Below are 18,582 nucleotides of genomic sequence, written 5' to 3'. Positions count from 1 at the left end.
GTGCACACAACGTGTCAGGGTACTGGAGCAGTCGCCATGCTTGCCGGGCTAGCATAGCTAAGTTGAACAGTTCAAAATCCTTAAACCCTAGACCACCCATGCCCTTGGGTTGGGTCATGGTCTTCCAGGATACCCAGTGAGGCTTGCGTTTTCCCTCTTTGCTTCCCCACCAGAACTTTCTGATTAGCATATTTAGATGTTCACATAATCCCCTAGGAAGCTTGAAACATGACACTGAGAACACCTGAGACCGCTTGTGCTACGGACTTGACAAGCACCTCCTTTCCTGCCGTGGACATTGTATGTTCTATCCATCCTTGCACCTTACTCCAGAGCCGGTCTTTCAGGTACTTGAAAGCACCATTCTTAGAATTACCAATATCGGATGACATTCCCAAGTATTTCTCATTGAGAGTCTCATTTGGTACATTGAGAGTATCTTTTATCTCCTGTCTAACCAAGTCTGGTACTCCTTTGCTGAAGTAGATAGATGACTTGGCATAGTTGATATGTTATCCCGCTGCCTGACAGTAAGTATTCAGAGCATGGTACACCTCATTAGCCCCCACACTATTTGCCTTGAAAAATAGCAGGCTGTCATCTGCGAATAAGAGGTGGTTCACCAGGGGCGCCGTAGGTGCCACCTCTAGACCACTCATGTTGGATGACTCACTTTTTGATTTTAGGAGGCATGAAAGGCCCTCTACTGCTACCAAGAACAAGTATGGAGATATTGGATCCCCTTGTCTGATTCCTCTGGAAGGATCAAATTGTTGTAGTTTTTTGCCATTGAACAACACTGAAAATTTGACCGTGGTTACAAGACTCATCACTATGTCAACCCACCGTTCACTGAAGCCCAACTTGAGCATAATTGCCCTTAGATAAGACCACTCCATTCTGTCATAGGATTTCGTCATGTCGAGCTTGAGTGCACAAGACTGGTTCTTCTTAGCTTTGTTACGTTTCATAAAGTGCAAACACTCATAAGCTGTAATGATATTATCTGTAATCATTCTCCCTGGCACAAAGGCAGACTGTTCTTCTGATATGATGTCAGGCAAGACTATTTTCAACATCTTAGAAATCACCTTCGAAGCAATTTTTTATAATACATTGCATAAGCTGATTGGACGGAATTGGGACAAGTGTATGGGATTTTTCACCTTGGGTATGAGGACTAAAACAGTCTCATTGATGCATGCTGCCGACTCGGTACCTTCCACAATTCTCAGGACCGCCTTGGTTACATCCTCACCGCATGTATCATGATGCTGGAAAAAATGAGCGGGGAAGCCATCGGGCCCAGGTGCCTTTGTAGGGAACATTTGGAAGAGGGCGATTTTTACTTCTTTTTGGTTGTACGAGGCATTTAACATATCATTCATACTTTGCGTGACTTTGGTCGGGACCGTGTGCAGGACCCGCGCCATGTCTTGAACATCTTCGGACGTGTACAATTGCTGATAGAAGGATGTTGTCAAGCTTTCCATCTCAGGCACATCTTCTGTTGACTGGCCATCATCTCTTTGTAGCAATTTTATCTGTTTTTTCCTCCTCCGCCTACTGGCCCGTAGATGAAAAAAATATGTGTTTTTATCTCCGTGCATTAGCCATTCCAACCAAGCGCGCTGCCTCCACAGGATCTCCTCTCTGTGAAAAAGCTCTGTTAACCGGTCAACTAATTTTAATTCCACATGAGTTGGAATAGATCTGCCTGGGATTTCCCGTAGCTCCTGTAGCTGTCGCTAGAGGTGTTGGATTTCGCGCCGTACATTGCCAAAATGCGTCCGATCCCAGCCCGACAGGAGCTCGGGAGCTGAGATCGATCGATCAAATGGATCGACCAAAACGATCGCTAGGATGGCTAAAACATGAAAGCGGCCCGTTCAAGTGGCCTGGCTGGGGAGCCTGGATAATGGACCCTGACGCACTCCCCTCGCCCAACGCTGATGCCCATGGGCTTTTTTAGCCCTTCGCGTCTGTGTTACTGATGGAAAAAAAGACCCGCACGATTCATAGCGCAGCACTCGAAATGGTCGCTGCTTGTGACCATTGCGAGCCACACCTATATATACGTACATACTGCCAGGCAGCTAGCCATCCACATCCTGGCAAGAAAACTAGCTAGCTACAGCGTCGTCGCGCTCGCCAAAAGCCCAAAACCCTCGCACGAGATGACCTCCGGCGGCGCACCAAACCCATGGCGGCTGCCTCCTCCTCCTCCGCCGCTGCCGCCGCGGCAGGACGGCCACCCCTGCCCTTTGTGCGGTAAGTGGTGGCCAACAGTCCAAGCCCTTGGCGGCCACATGTCGTCCCGTGGCTGCGACAAAAAGCGCAAGCGCCGTCAGGAGGACGCGCCGGTAAGCCAGCCTCTGCCCATCTCGACTCCCCTCGACTCGACTCTGTCTGCTCTAATCGAATCTGTCTGTATCTTGCGCAGGTCATATGGGTGTTTGCTCCTCCCGTCTGTGCTCTGCGGGGGCCGTGGCTGTTGGCTCCTAACAGCTTCTTCTGGGAGGAGTACTGCCATGGATGGCGCCCTCCGGTGGAGATAAACTTCCTCGGGCTGCCGGGGGCGCCAGCGGCACAGCGGGTCATGGAGCACGAGGATGCGGAGCCGCAGGTTAACGATGATGGAGACGGCGAGGAGCTCGACCTGACCTTGAGGCTCTGATCTAGTCGAATTAGATCGCAAGGGAATAAAAACTATTCGACGACGGATGGCATCATGTTTAAGATTCATGTCAGCTTATCTTACTGTGTTCTTCGCTATTCGGATGAATATCGTGCATGTTTTAGATTCAATCTACTTTATTTTGTTTATTAATACTATAATGTAAAAGAGTGTTCCTTGCTGTGATCTTCTGATCTTTGGTGTTCCATAGATCTCAAAGGAAAGAAATACAAGCCATTATTTGTTGCGTTTGCATCCAAGTTTTTTTAGCACGTGTGTAATATTCAAACTTGGTTCAGATTTTTTGTTCTACAGCAAAACTTGGTGTACATTGTCTGTCGTAGATCATTACTTTCTTAAAATGATAAAGCGGTAAATTTTGGGCTCCAAATCTTGTTTTCACAAGAAGTTTCTTCGATCGATGTAAAACGAATCTTTATTCATGGAAAAAGGCAAGTCGACGTTGGAATCGATTGCATGCAAACATTAACGCGCGTTCACCTGTATCCTTCTTTTTAACCGTATATATCTCACTCTCAGCCATTAGCTACTTACCATTCTGTTGGAAGAAGGGTGGACTTCCCTGGACTCTTTCTCCCTTCATTGAGCTGGCCTACATAATGGCGTTAATAGTATGAGCTGGTTAATTAATACTGTATATACAATTAATCCAAGGAGATCTCATTTTCTTCTTTCAATAGATGGTATATATTTCATCTACTTATCGGTATTATACTCATGATGAATATTTGTTAATTCTATATCAAAGTGTTGTCACAAGTTAGAGCATCTACAGACAGACCTTTCATACCCGTCTCAAACATCCGGACATGCCGCCGGTCATCACTAACCGGTCAAAAATAATCGACCCAACCGGACCTCTAAAACCACGGACAAATGCCCAGGCTGACCATCACCCCTCATATCCAGCCCAAATATTGGGCGGATATGGGGCAGCCCGGGCATGCCCGGGCGCGTCCACCTGATAGGCCCGGCCCACCACCAACCCACAGAAAAACCCGATCCAGGCGACGAGCTCAAACCCTATGTCCCCCTCTCTCTCGCTCCGTCCACTACTCTCCCTCTCCCTTTCTAACCCCATCCACCATGATGAGCAACTCCGGCAGTGACTCCAGCTCAGAGCTCAACAACGAGGAGGAGATGGCCCTCTGCATTGCGCTGGAGCAGTCCAAGGTAGAGACCGACGACAACTCCAGATCTGGAGCGTTGCCGTAGCTCCCGCGCCGGCGCAGCACACACGCTGGAGCTGGACCCTCCCGACCAACACGCGGTGACGCAAGGACAGCAAAGTCCACGCTGACACCGCGCCATCTCCTTCCCTCACCAGCCGCTCCTCCACGCGACTAGCACTGGGTGCTTGTGCCCGCGCCTCCGGCCCGCACGCACACTCCAAAGTCGGAGGCGCGCGCCGCGCGCCGCGAGAGGCAGCGTGCATGGGAGAGGGACGTGGCGGAGCGGTCCGCGCGCCGTCACCATGGGACGGAGCCTGACGCCGACAAGGTCGCGCGTCTCCTCACATTGGTGTACCACCACTCCCTCACCACGGCGAAGACAGATGCTCGCCGCCTTCGACGGAAGAACGCCAAGGCGATCTGGCTAGCTATTGAGCCGTCAGAGCGCGAGGCCAAAGAGGCAGCAGCGAAGAAGGCTCGGGAGGAAAGGCTGATGCTGGAGCAGGACAGGACGGTTCGTCGGATTCCTTTGCAGCCAATTTTTGTTGTCCGTCGTTTGATCATGTAGGATAGATCAACGTTTGCATGTATAGTATGGATATAAGGCACCGGATATGAGATCGCGGATGCAGAGTGGCAAATATATACGAGAGGTGTCCGGTCAGTGCCGGCGGCCGCGCCCGTCCGCGGGTGTTTGAGGAGCCGGATTTGCCAACTGCAGCCGTAGATGCTGATATGTTTGGTACTCCACAGTCCACACAGAGTGAGGTGGGTCGCCGTTGTCTTCACCATAAGCATGCAACGAGAGCCACATGCCAGCTAGTGGTCGGCATGTGGCCAGCATGCGCTCTTAGAGCATCTCCAGCCACCCCCACGAGCCCCCCCCCCCAGGAGCACTTTTTAAGTGCCGGTGGACAAAAAAGTCCCAGCCATGCCCCCATGACATTGTTTTGCGCCGGATTTTGGCAAAAATAGCCCCGGCGACCTCAGGCAAAACCCAAGATCCCGAGGGGCAGCTGGGGGCACCAGCGCTATTTTCTTTTGCTTTCTGGCCCACTGTCGGCGACTTTCCCCCGTTTCTCTCTCTCCTCTCCTCTGTCCTTTCATTTTCTCTTTTTCTTCGCCACCGAGCACAACACAAGAGGGAGGACACGAGGGACTTCCATGGCCGGCCGGTGCCACATCCAGCCACGCCGTAGCAGCGTTCACCGGCGACGGGTGGAGGGACCAGGTGCTCCGTCGTCTTCCTCGGGAGAGCCAGCCACCGTCGCCGGCACTCAAAGTACGGGTCGTCGAGCTGCTCAGGGAGGAAGAGGCCGTGGTCGATCGGTCCGAGCTCCTGCGGCACCGACGTGCTGCCGTCCGTGAAACAGCCGCTGGTGGGCAGATTCTTGACGAGGATGTTGCCGGCGTGGTGGTCGATAGTGAGGAGGCGCACGTCGAGGATTCCGACACGGTGCACGGAGGTCACGGAAAACCTAGATGGGCCGATCGAGCTCGCCGGCGTCGTAGTAGTGAGCCACAAAGCGCTGGATGGATGCCACGGTTGTCTCCATCTCGGGGCAGGATATCTTGATCAGCATGGTCGGCGCGATGCCGGCGAACTCATCGTGGTCGAGGAGGTACGCGGCCACCTCCCACAGCACGGCGTGCTCGCCGCGGGCAACCTCTTCCGCTCCCCTGTCCGCGCTGCCGACGGGTCGGAGTCAAGCTCCAGCCCCATGCGCGCGGGCGTGGCCTGGGTGGGATGGGGCGGCATGGCCGAGGACGAGGATGACACGGCGGACATGGTAGCTGCAAGCGTGGCGACGCTAGCTCGACGCCATGCCGTCTAGCACTTCCCCAGGAACACGCCCTTGTCGCCGCTCGCCGAGGCCGGCGTGGCGGCCCTGCTTCCTCCCCACCTCCTCGACGCCCGGGTGGACGCGCGCGCCCTGCTTCCTCCTTGTTGCCCGGCCACAGTAGCGCGAGCTGTAGGACGTCACGGCGGAAGCAGCCGCGGAAGGCCAGCGAGACACTGAAGTCGTCCACGCAGAGGGTGGCAGCCGTCGGCGGCGGCGTCGTCGGGAAGCAACGACCCGCACGCCTCCGGGCGTGACCCAGGGCCCGCTGCTGCCGCCACGCGTCCACTGGATGAGACGTGGGTGGGGCACGGCTGGGAACACTCCCCCCAGCACAAAATATCTGTTGGCGCAACCCAGGGAGCTGAAAATTTGGCTCCTCGGGGGCCAACGTGTGGAGATGCTCTTAGACGTAGTCGACGCAGTAGTCCAGCGCTCGAGTTTACACCATGCACCAATCACTCACTTCGGATACGGCCGACCTGCTTAAGCTCGCGGTGGGTCTCGCGTGCCGGCGTGGCCATGCACACGTCACGCCACTGCTGAACTTCGCATGCGGTCACGTCTTATCGGTCATCCAACCCACCCCAACGCTCTCTAATATGCTCATCACCCTGGTGCAACAGCGAGGCGCGCAGCAGCAGCCGCCACAACCAGTCTTTGGCCGTCAAAGTGGATCTGGACCAGCTCATCATTACCATTCTTGATGACCCCGACCAACATAAGCCCCACGATGCGGGAGGCCGGGTTCTCCAACGCCACCGTCAGGAGCAACCTCGAGGAGGAGGGCGCGCTCACATCATGTCCTCTTACTCGGTGCACTACCGTAGAACCCTATCCTGTATGCCTCGCCAAACTCCATGTCGCCAACGCGTGCAAGCTCTGCTTGGCCATCGACGTTGGGTGCCAATGCGCTTCGCTCGCGTCCATGTATGAACGTGTCTCTCATGGGTCAGAGTTCTTTGAATGCTAGAATGAAATATGACCCTGCTTTTGCTACTTCACCTATCTTTATTACTGATAAGGACTATGATTTCTCTGTCGATCCTGAGTTAATTACTTTGGTTGAATCTGATCCTTTTTATGGCTATGAATCTGAAACTATTGTGGCACATCTTACTAAATTAAATAATATAGCCACCCTCTTTACACATGATGAGAAAACTCGCTATTACTTTATCCTTAAGTTGTTTTCGTTCTCATTAAAGGGTGATGCTAAAACATGGTTTAATTCTCTTGATCCTGGTTGTGTGTGTAGTCCCCAGGATATGATTTATTACTTCTCTGCTAAATATTTCCCCGCTCATAATAAACAAGCTACTTTAAGGGGAATATATAATTTTGTGCAAATTGAATAAAAGAGTCTCCCACAAGCTTGGGGTAGGCTTCTCCGATTACATAATGCTTTGCCTGATCATCCCCTCAAGAAAAATGAAATACTTGATATCTTTTATAATGGACTAACCGATGCATCCAGAGACCACCTGGATAGTTGTGCTGGTTGTGTTTTCAGGGAAATAACTGTTGATCAAGCTGAATTGTTATTGAATAATATGTTGACAAATGAAAATAATTGGACACTTCCTGAACAAACTCCTAAGCCAACTCCGAAGAAAAGGGGTATTCTATTTCTTAGTCCTGAAGATATGCTAGAGGCAAAGAAATCTACGAAAGAAAAAGGTATTAAAGCTGAAGATGTTAAGAATTTAGCACCTGTTGAAGAAATACATGGTCTTGATAACCCGACACAGGTAGTAAAGGTAAATTTTCTCTATAGATTCGATAAATGTGAAATCCCATTTACTAAGTTTGCTAGCCCATGCTTGGATGAGTTTGATGACTTTATGGTTGAACAAGAAAACTTCAATGCTTATGTTGGTAGACAATTGAAACACAATGCTGATATGCTTGAACACTTGGGTGATTATATGGCTAATGTTAAAGGTGAACTTAAACTTATTAGTAAACATGCTTCTATGGTTACCACTCAAGTAAAACAAGTACTTAAAGCTCAGAATGATTTGCTCAATGAATTAAATAATAAGAAAAATGATAATGCTGTTAGAGTTATGACTAGAGGTGGTAAAATGACTTAGGAACCTTTGTATCCCGAGGGCCATCCTAAGAGAATTGAGCAAGATTCTTAGAGAGCTAATGTAGATGTTCCTAGTCCTTCTAATAGGAAGAAAAAGAAAAATGATAGGACTTTGCATGCTTCTAGTGAACCTGTTATTGACACACCTGAGAATCCCAATGATATTTCTATTTCTGATGCTGAAACACAATCTGATAATGAACATGAACCTAGTGATAATTTTAATGATGATGTTCATGTTGATGCTCAACCTAGCAATATAATGATGTAGAGATTGAACCTGTTGTTGATCTTGATAACCCACAATCAAAGAATCAACGTTATGATAAGAAAGACTTTGTTGCTAGGAAGCACGGTAAAGAAAGAGAACCATGGGTTCAGAAACCCATGCCTTTTCCTCCTAAACCATCCAAGAAAAAGGATGATGAGGATTTTGAGTGCTTCGCTGAAATGATTAGACCTATCTTTTTTGCTTATGCGTTTGACTGATATGCTTAAAATGAACCCTTATGCTAAGTACATGAAGGAAATTGTTACTAATAAAAGAAAGATACCAGAATCTGAAATTTCCACCATGCTTGCTAATTATACTTTTAAGGGTGGAATACCTAAGAAACTTGGAGATCCAGGAGTACCAACTATACCATGCTCCATTAAAAGAAACTATGTTAAAACTGCTTTATGTGATCTTGAAGCCGGTGTTAGTGTTATGCCTCACTCTTTATATCATAGACTTGATTTGAATAAGTTGACACTTACTGAAATATCTTTGCAAATGGCTAACAAATCAACTGCTATACCTATCGGTATTTGTGAGGATATGCCTGTTGTGGTTGCAAACGTTACTATTTTAACGGACTTTGTTATTCTTGATATTCCCAGGGACGATAGCATGTCTATTATTCTTGAAAAACCCTTTTTGAATACTGCAGGGGCTGTTATTGATTGCACCAAAGGCAATGTCACTTTTCATGTTAATGCTAATGAGCATATGGTACACTTTCCAAGGAAACAACCTCAAGTCCATAGTATTGAAGGAAATATGCCCTAGAGGCAATAATAAAGTTATTATTTATTTCCTTATATCATGATAAATGTTTATTATTCATGCTAGAATTTTATTAACCGGAAACTTAGTACATGTGTGAATACATAGACGAACAAAGTGTCACTAGTATGCCTCTACTTGACTAGCTCGTTGAATCAAAGATGGTTAAGTTTCCTAGCCATAGACATGAGTTGTCATTTGATTAACGAGGTCACATCATTAGAGAATGATGTGATTGATTTGACCCATTCTGTTAGCTTAGCATTTGATCGTTTAGTATATTGCTATTGCTTTCTTCATGACTTATACATGTTCCTATGACTATGAGATTATGCAACTCCCGAATACCGGAGGAACACTTTGTGTGCTACCAAACGTCACAACGTAACTGGGTGATTATAAAGGTACTCTACAGGTGTCTCCGATGGTACTTGTTGAGTTGGCATAGATCGAGATTAGGATTTGTCACTTCGATTGTCGGAGAGGTATCTCTGGACCCTCTCAGTAATGCACATCACTATAAGCCTTGCAAGCATTGTAACTAATGAGTTAGTTGCGGGATGATGTATTACAGAACGAGTAAAGAGACTTGCCGGTAACGAGATTGAACTAGGTATTGAGATACCGACGATTGAATCTCGGGCAAGTAACATACCGATGAGAAAGGGAACAACGTATGTTGTTATGTGGTTTGACCAATAAAGATCTTCGTAGAATATGTAGGAACCAATATGAGCATCCAGGTTCTGCTATTGGTTATTGACCAGAGACGTGTCTCGGTCATGTCCACATAGTTCTCCAACCCGTAGGGTCCGCACGCTTAAAGTTCCGCGACGATCGGTATTATGAGTTTATGTGTTTTGATGTACTGAAGGTAGTTCGGAGTTCCGAATGAGATCGGGGACATGACGAGGAGTCTCAAAATGGTCGAGGCGTAAAGATCTATATATTGGACGACTATATTCGGACATTAGAAAGGTTCGGAGTGATTTGGGTATTTTTCGGAGTACCGGGGAGTTACGGGAATACGGGGGAAGAAGTATTGGGCCTCATGGGCCAAGTGGTGGAAGAGAGGAGGCAGGAAAAGGCCGGGCGCGCGGCCCCTTAGCCCAAACCGAATTGGACTAGGGGGCCGAGCCCCCTTTCCTCCTTTCCTCCCTCTCCTTCCTTCTCCCTCTCCTCCTTCCTTTCCCCCTCCTAGTAGGAGTAGGAAAGGGGAGTCCTACTCCTACTAGGAGGAGGACCCCTCCTCCTGGTGTGCCCTGCAAGGGCCGGACGGCCTCCCTCTTGCTCCTTTATATACGGGGGGCAGGGGGGCACCCCAAGACACACAAGTTGATCATTGATCTCTCCCAGCCGTGTGCGGTGCCCCCCTCCACCACAATCCACCTCGGTCATACTTTAGCGGTGCTTAGGCGAAGCCCTGCGACGGTAGCTTCATCAACATCGTCACCACACCGTCGTGCTGACGAAACTCTCCTTCGAGCTCTACGGGATCGTTAGTTCGTGGGACGTCACCGAGCTGAACGTGTGCTGAACGCGGAGGTGCCGTATGTTCGGCACTGAGGATCGGTTGATCGTGAAGACGTACGACTACATCAACCGCGTTGTCATAACGCTTCCGCTTAACGGTTTGCGAGGGTACGTAGACAACACTCTCCCCTCTCGTTGCTATGCATCACCATGATCTTGCGTGTGCGTAGGATTTTTTTTGAAATTTCTACGTTCCCCAACAATTATCAATTCTATTGGAAAAATTTCAACAATTACTATTGGAGGTTTTGAATTTCCTCTTCCTAATGTCAAGAAGAGATATGATATTCTTATTGTTGGGGATGTGCATATCCCCATGGAGGTAACCTAGTGTTATTCGAAAATTCTCCCATTTCATGTTATTCGAAATGAGTTTGTTAACAAGACCTGATCGACCTTGTTAGTGGATTCCTTTTGATGAGCATGAGATGGATGAATTTAGAAAACACAACTCTCTATACCCTCCTTTTACTTTCTGTTATTTATATATCAAATAAAGCAAAAATAGTATTTTCTGTCTGTTTTCTGAATTATCCTTGCAATAAAAAATACCCCGAAAATAAAAGTTCTCCAAATGCCATGAAATTTAAATATGATTTTTTCTAGAATATTTTAGAATATCTGGCACTGAAAAGATAGTAGGGGGAGCAGCCACGTGCCCACGAGGGTGGAGGGCGCGCTAACCCCCTGGGCGTGCCCCCTGCCTCGTGGACCCCACGTGGGTCGCCTCCACTCATTCCAGCCACCACACACTCCTTCCTCCCAAAAAAATCACTAGCCAGCTCAAACTCGAGTTCTTGCTCATCTTGCTGCCATTTTCGATCTCCTTGCTCAAAGCTCCTCTCACAAAACTGCTTTGTGAGATTGTTCTTTGGTATGTGACTCCTCCAATGGTCCAATTAGTTTTTGTTCTAGTGTTTTATTCATTGCAAATTTTTGCTGCTTAGGTGACCCTGTTCATGAGCTTGCATGTCAAATTTATGTGGTCAAAAGTAGTTTTAATGCATGATATATCCTCTAGGCACTTAGAGGAGTAGTTGCTATCAATTTTGTTGAGTTTGGTTCACTTTTATTTTAAGTTACTAAAAATTTCAGAAAAAGATGAAGAGATTTTTGAGGGGCTCATCGAGCCGAAGCTCAAAGGATAAGCAAGATGAAGAGAACAAGAAGCCCAAGTATAATCTCCCTCGTACTGTGGAGGTTCGGCCATGTGAATGGCCTTGTGATGAGTTCTTGAAAGAGGCCGGGATTTATGAAGATTTTTATTATTTGGCTGAGAATGCAGGCCTCACCGCCTTCCTCCACGACCAGCACGAACAGTATCTCTTACTCACCAATATCTTTGTGCAAAACTTTCATTTCCATGCTAGAAGCTCGCCACCTTCGGTGGAATTTTATTTATATGATGAGCATAAGGAAATGTCACTTCGTGATTTTTTTCGGGTTTGTTTGATACCTCCTGTGGGCAGCATAGAGGAACCACATCGTAATGATGTGGAGGGATTTATTGATATGATTGTTGTGGGGGAAACGATGAAAGATTTTGATGCGAGAATCACTAGCATACATTTTCCTGTTCTACGTTACTTTGCAATATTTGCTAGTAGATGCTTAATTGGTCGCGGAAACTGTGGGAACCTTAGTGCTGATGATATTTTTATTTTGTGCCATGCATTGTTTCAAGATACTACTTTCAGTTTAGGCGCTATTGTTGCTAAACGGTTAAATCTGAACTGTACTAAGGGCCCTGTCCTTGGAGGCATTTTTGCCTCGTGCCTAGCTGCACACTATAACATACCTATCAGGCATTATGAGAAAGAGGAAAAGTTGCTGCCTAATATTTTTGTAGATTATAAGAGCATGGTAGCACATGATTTTATTGTTAAGAATAAGAAGAAGGTGCTTAACTATAGACTGATTTTTGGTAAGAATAACTTTGAGACTATTACCTTGCCTGCTCCCTCCTTGTATAACATATTTTCAGGCAAGTACCTTGTTTTACCGGAGGACGTTTATGCATACTGGAGTGTGACACCAGCTCCAGAGCCTGAGCCGGAACCATCCCAGGACCCTTATCGACAGTCAGTTTATCAGTGGAATCCTGAGGAGATTGCGAACCAGTGGCACCCAGAGGACAGACCTCCTTACACCGGAGAGGGCCACTTTGATCCATGGGCATAGACCAACTTAGGCCAAAAGCCTAAGCTTGGGGGAGTATGTATCTCTCACCGACATTACATTCATGTTCACACACTCATGCCAGTTGTCGGTGCTCATACTCTTTCATTGTACCATCCATGCTAGTTTATTTTCATTTTCTTCTTACGTGTTTGAAAAACCTTGTGAAAAACCAAAAAATTTAGTTGTAGCTTTCAGTTAGTTTACTTTCCATGCATGTAGTAGTAATTAAAAATAAAACCCAAAAAGATTTCTCATTCTTCTTTTGCTTGTTGGGAGCTTTCCCATGTAAATAGTTTTGTTTCTTTTCTTTTTCCTTGGGGGTCAAGAGGAGAAGAGCATAATGAAAATGTTGAGTGGCTCTTATATGCATTATTGTTGATCTAACAAAGAGTTCATATTACCTTGTCTTCTCTCTAGAATTGAATGCTTGCAGATTCCAGCTTAGTCCAATGCATGTGTACTATTATTATTATCCACACTAGTCGGTCGTGCAAGTGAAAGGCAGTAAATGACAATTAGAGATTATAGTTTCTTATGCCATGCTTAATTAGCTAGGAGTTTATAATGGTTTACCTTGCGTGCCAACATGCTATTAAAATGGTTGTGATGTGGTATGATAGGGTGGTATCCTCCTTTGAACAATTCGAGTGGCTTGACTTGACACATGTTCACGCATGTAGTTGAAATAAAATCCACATAGCCTCCACGATATTTATGTTCCTGGTGCATTATATCCTACTCATGCTTTCATTCTGTGTTGATTAATTTTAATGCATGTTCATGACTGTTGTCGCTCTCTAGCTGGTCGCTTCCCAGTCTTTTGTAGCCTTCACTTGTACTAAACGGGAGGGCCCACACCCTGTCCACGAGGGTGGGAGGCGCGCCTACCCCCTGGGCACGCCCCCTGCCTCATGGGCCCCCTGATGCTCCACTGACATCAACTCAAACTCCATATATTCACTTTCAGGGAGAAAAAAATTAGAGAGAAGGATTCATCGCATTTTACGATATGGAGCCACCGCCAAGCCCTAAACTCTCTCAAGAGGGCCGATCTGGAGTTCGTTCGGGGCTCCGGAGAGTGGAATCCGTCGCCATCATCATCATCAACCTTCCTCCATCACTAATTTCATGATGCTCACCGCCGTGCGTGAGTAATTCCATCGTAGGCTTGATGGTCGGTGATGGGTTGGATGAGATTTATCATGTAAACGAGTTAGTTTTGTTAGGGTTTGGTCCCTAGTATCCACTATGTTATGAGATTGATGTTGCTATGAGTTTGCTATGCTTAGTGCTTGTCACTAGGGCCCGAGTGCCATGATTTCAGATCTGAACCTATTATGTTTCCATGAATATATGTGAGTTCTTGATCCTATCTTGCAAGTATATAGTCACCTATTATGTGTTATGATCCGTTAACCCCGAAGTGACAATAATCGGGACCATTACCAATGAGGACCATAGTTTGAGGAGTTTGTGTATTCACTATGTGTTAATGCTTTGATTCGGTACTCTATTAAAAGGAGACCTTAATATCCCTTAATTTCCAATAGGACCCCGCTGCCACGGGAGGGTAGGACAAAAGATGTCATGTACGTTCTTTTCCATAAGCATGTATGACTACATTCGGAATACATGCCTACATTACATTGATGAACTGGAGCTAGTTCCGCGTCACCCTATGTTATAACTGTTGCATGATCGATCGCATCCGACATAATTCTCCATCACCGATCCAATGCCTATGAGCTTTTCATATATTGTTCTTCGCTTATTTACTTTTCCGTTGCTACTGTTACAATCACTATAAAACCAAAAGTATTACTTTGCTACCATTACCACTATTATCATATTACTTTGCTACTAAATACCTTGCTGCTGATATTAAGTTTCAGGTGTGTTTGAATTGACAACTCAGCTGCTAATACTTGAGAATATTCTTTGGCTCCCCTTGTGTCGAATCGATAAATTTGGGTTGAATACTCTACCCTCGAAAACTGCCACGATCCCCTATACTTGTGGGTTATCAAGGACCCCCATGATGATACACTAATGGGCCACTTCGGGCAGCCCATGCCGAATACAAGGAGGATTCCACAAGACTTGGCGCATAAGACAAGGACTCCTCTAAACCCTAGGCTTACGATGCATATATAAACCGAGGCCAGGCTAGTCAATAGATCATCTAATATTCATTAGAACAATATCGTGGTAGATACATGTACTTTGTACTACACCCCATATGAATACAATCAAAAGCAGGACGTAGGGTTTACCTCCATCAAGAGGGCCCGAACATGGGTAAAATCCCGTGTGCATGTTACGATCGCTCCAAGACGCCTAGCTTAGGGCCCCTATTACGAGATATGCCGGATATAGAATGGACATTGGTGCTTTCATTGAGAGCCTGCTGGTAGTCGCCACGACGCGATGGGAATTCGGATAGTCTCCGGCGCGATCTACGCATCGGAGCCGAGCTTCATGGTCGATGTCGGCATCTTTGTCGCCGACTTGACTGGTCACCTTTGCTAGATCGAGGACCACGCTCCATGTTAGATCATCAAGATCATACGGATACTTTCATCATCATCAGCTCAAATCTCAATCGAGACCATGGAAAAGTCGTTCATGGAGCCTGGGGGGCTCATCGCCGACATTGCCCTCATGCGATCGCATAGTTTTCTCTGTACAACAGACTTGTTTTCGCTGTCATCGTCTGCTCGGGAGTCTATTTGATGAACCCTTTGGTGTAATTGTGCAGAATTGAGTATACAACAACCCTATAAAATTTTGTCGCTTTCCGATGGAGGAATCTCCGGCGATCTATGATATACCAAAGGTCTGTCGAGTCTGGACGAGAATCTGAACGAGTTTAAGGAGTGGTCTCCAGAGCCTATCTTGGAGGTTATTTGGAAGATCCAACCGTTCATCTTGTGCGGAATTTCCATATCTACCACCTCTTAAAATTTCAGCTCGATCCGACCATTCAAACTCCGGTAACCTTCCGATTAGTGCATCACTTTTCAGATCTGTTTTTTGCGCGAATATGAATCCTACCTGAGTTCATCTTTCTTCATGAACGGGATATTGGACAACCTTTTGGAAGAATCACTTTCTAGGTTATTGTGAATTGTTCTTAAACATGTGCCCATAAAATTTTAAGTCTTCTCTAAGGTATTCTTCACCATCACACTGGTGTCAAACCAGTCCGACAACAATGCTCCACGGCTGCCGACCTACGCTATGTTGGAAATATGCCCTAGAGGCAATAATAAAAGTATTATTATTATATTTCCTTGTTCAGGATAATTGTCTTTTATTCATGCTATAACTGTATTATCCGGAAATCGTAATACACGTGTGAATACATAGACCACAATATGTCCCTAGTGAGCCTCTAGTTGACTAGCTCGTTGTGATCAACAGATAGTCATGGTTTCCTGGATATAGACATTGGATGTCGTTGATAACGGGATCACATCATTAGGAGAATGATGTGATGGACAAGACCCAATCCTAAGACTAGCACAAAAGATCATGTAGTTCATTTGCTAGAGCTTTGCCAATGTCAAGTATCTCTTCCTTTGACCATGAGATCGTGTAACTCCTGGATACCGTAGGAGTGCTTTGGGTGTATCAAACGTCACAACGTAACTGGGTGACTATAAAGGTGCACTACAGGTATCTCCGAAAGTATCTATTGTTTTATGCGGATCGAGACTGGGATTTGTCACTCCGTGTAAACGGAGAGGTATCTCTGGGCCCACTCGGTAGGACATCATCATATGCGCAATGTGACCAAGGAGTTGATCACGGGATGATGTGTTACGGAACGAGTAAAGTGACTTGCCGGTAACGAGATTGAACAAGGTATTGGATACCGACGATCGAATCTCGGGCAAGTAAAATACCGCTAGACAAAGGGAATTGAATACGGGATTGATTAAGTCCTTGACATCATGGTTCATCCGATGAGATCATCGTGGAACATGTGGGAGCCAACATGGGTATCCAGATCCCGCTGTTGGTTATTGACCGGAGAACGTCTCGGTCATGTCTGCATGTCTCCCGAACCCGTAGGGTCTACACACTTAAGGTTCGATGACGCTAGGGTTATAAAGGAAGCTTGTATGTGGTAACCGAATGTTGTTCGGAGTCCCGGATGAGATCCCGGACGTCACGAGGAGTTCCGGAATGGTCCGGAGGTAAAGATTTATATATAGGAAGTCCTGTTTCGGCCATCGGGACAAGTTTCGGGGTCATCGGTATTGTACCGGGACCACCGGAAGGGTCCCGGGGGCCCACCGGGTGGGGCCACCTGCCCCGGGGGGCCACATGGGCTGTAGGGGGTGCGCCTTGGCCTACATGGGCCAAGGGCACCAGCCCCAAGAGGCCCATGCGCCTAGGGAACCCTAGAGGGAAGAGTCCTCGAGGGGGAAGGCACCTCCGAGGTGCCTTGGGGAGGATGGACTCCTCCCCCTCCTCTTGGCCGCCGCACCAGATGCCATCTGGAGGCTGGCCGCCGCCCCTAGGGGGTGGGAAACCCTAAAGGGGGCGCAGCCCTCCCCTTCCCCTATATATATGAGGCCTAGGGGCTGCCCATAACACGCTGATTTGATCTCTCGTTGGTGCAGCCCTGCCCCTCTCCCTCCTCCTCTTCTCCCATGGTGCTTGGCGAAGCCCTGCGGGATTGACACGCTCCTCCACCACCACCACGCCGTTGTGCTGCTGTTGGATGGAGTCTTCCTCAACCTCTCCCTCTCTCCTTGCTGGATCAAGGCGTGGGAGACGTCACCGGGCTGTACGTGTGTTGAACGTGGAGGTGCCGTCCGTTCGGCACTTGATCATCGGTGATCTGAATCACGACGAGTACGACTCCATCAACCCCGTTCACTTGAACGCTTCCGCTTAGCGATCTACAAGGGTATGTAGATGCACTCTCTTTCTACTCGTTGCTGGTCTCTCCATAGATAGATCTTGGTGACACGTAGGAAAATTTTGAATTTCTGCTACGTTCCCCAACAGTGGTATCAGAGCTAGGTCTATTGCGTAGATTCTTTGCACGAGTAGAACACAAAGTAGTTGTGGGCGTTGATGTTGTTCAATATGCTTACCGTTACTAGTCCAATCTTGTTTCGACGGTATTGTGGGATGAAGCGGCCCGGACCGACCTTACACGTACTCTTACGTGAGACAGGTTCCACCGATTGACATGCACTTGGTGCATAAGGTGGCTAGCGGGTGCCAGTCTCTCCCACTTTAGTCGGAACGGATTCGATGAAAAGGGTCCTTATGAAGGGTAAATAGAAATTGGCATATCACGTTGTGGTCTTGCGTAGGTAAGAAACGTTCTTGCTAGAAACCCATAGCAGCCACGTAAAACATGCAACAACAATTAGAGGACGTCTAACTTGTTTTTGCAGGGTATGCTATGTGATGTGATATGGCCAAGAAGAATGTGATGAATGATATGTGATGTATGAGATTGATCATGTTCTTGTAATAGGATTCACGACTTGCATGTCGATGAGTATGACAACCGGCAGGAGCCATAGGAGTTGTCTTTATTTATTGTATGACCTGCGTGTCATTGAGGAACGCCATGTAAACTACTTTACTTTATTGCTAAACGCATTAGTCATAGAAGTAGAAGTAGTCGTTGGCGTGACAACTTCATGAAGACACGATGATGGAGATCATGATGATGGAGATCATGGTGTCGTGCCGGTGACGATGATGATCATGGAGCCCCAAAGATGAAGATCAAAAGGAGCAAAATGATATTGGCCATATCATGTCACTATTTGATTGCATGTGATGTTTATCATGTTTATGCATCAAAAGGGTCCTTAGGACGACGGTAGTAAATAAGATGATCCCTTACAAAATTTCAAGAAGTGTTCTCCCCTAACTGTGCACCGTTGCTACAGTTCGTCGCTTCTAAGCACCACGTGATGATCGGGTGTGATGGATTCTTACGTTCACATACAACGGGTGTAAGACAGTTTTACACAGCG

This window comes from Triticum aestivum, chromosome 6A (assembly GCF_018294505.1).
Source record: "Triticum aestivum cultivar Chinese Spring chromosome 6A, IWGSC CS RefSeq v2.1, whole genome shotgun sequence".
Taxonomy (NCBI): Eukaryota; Viridiplantae; Streptophyta; class Magnoliopsida; order Poales; family Poaceae; genus Triticum; species Triticum aestivum.
This window is presented reverse-complemented; position numbering follows the sequence as displayed.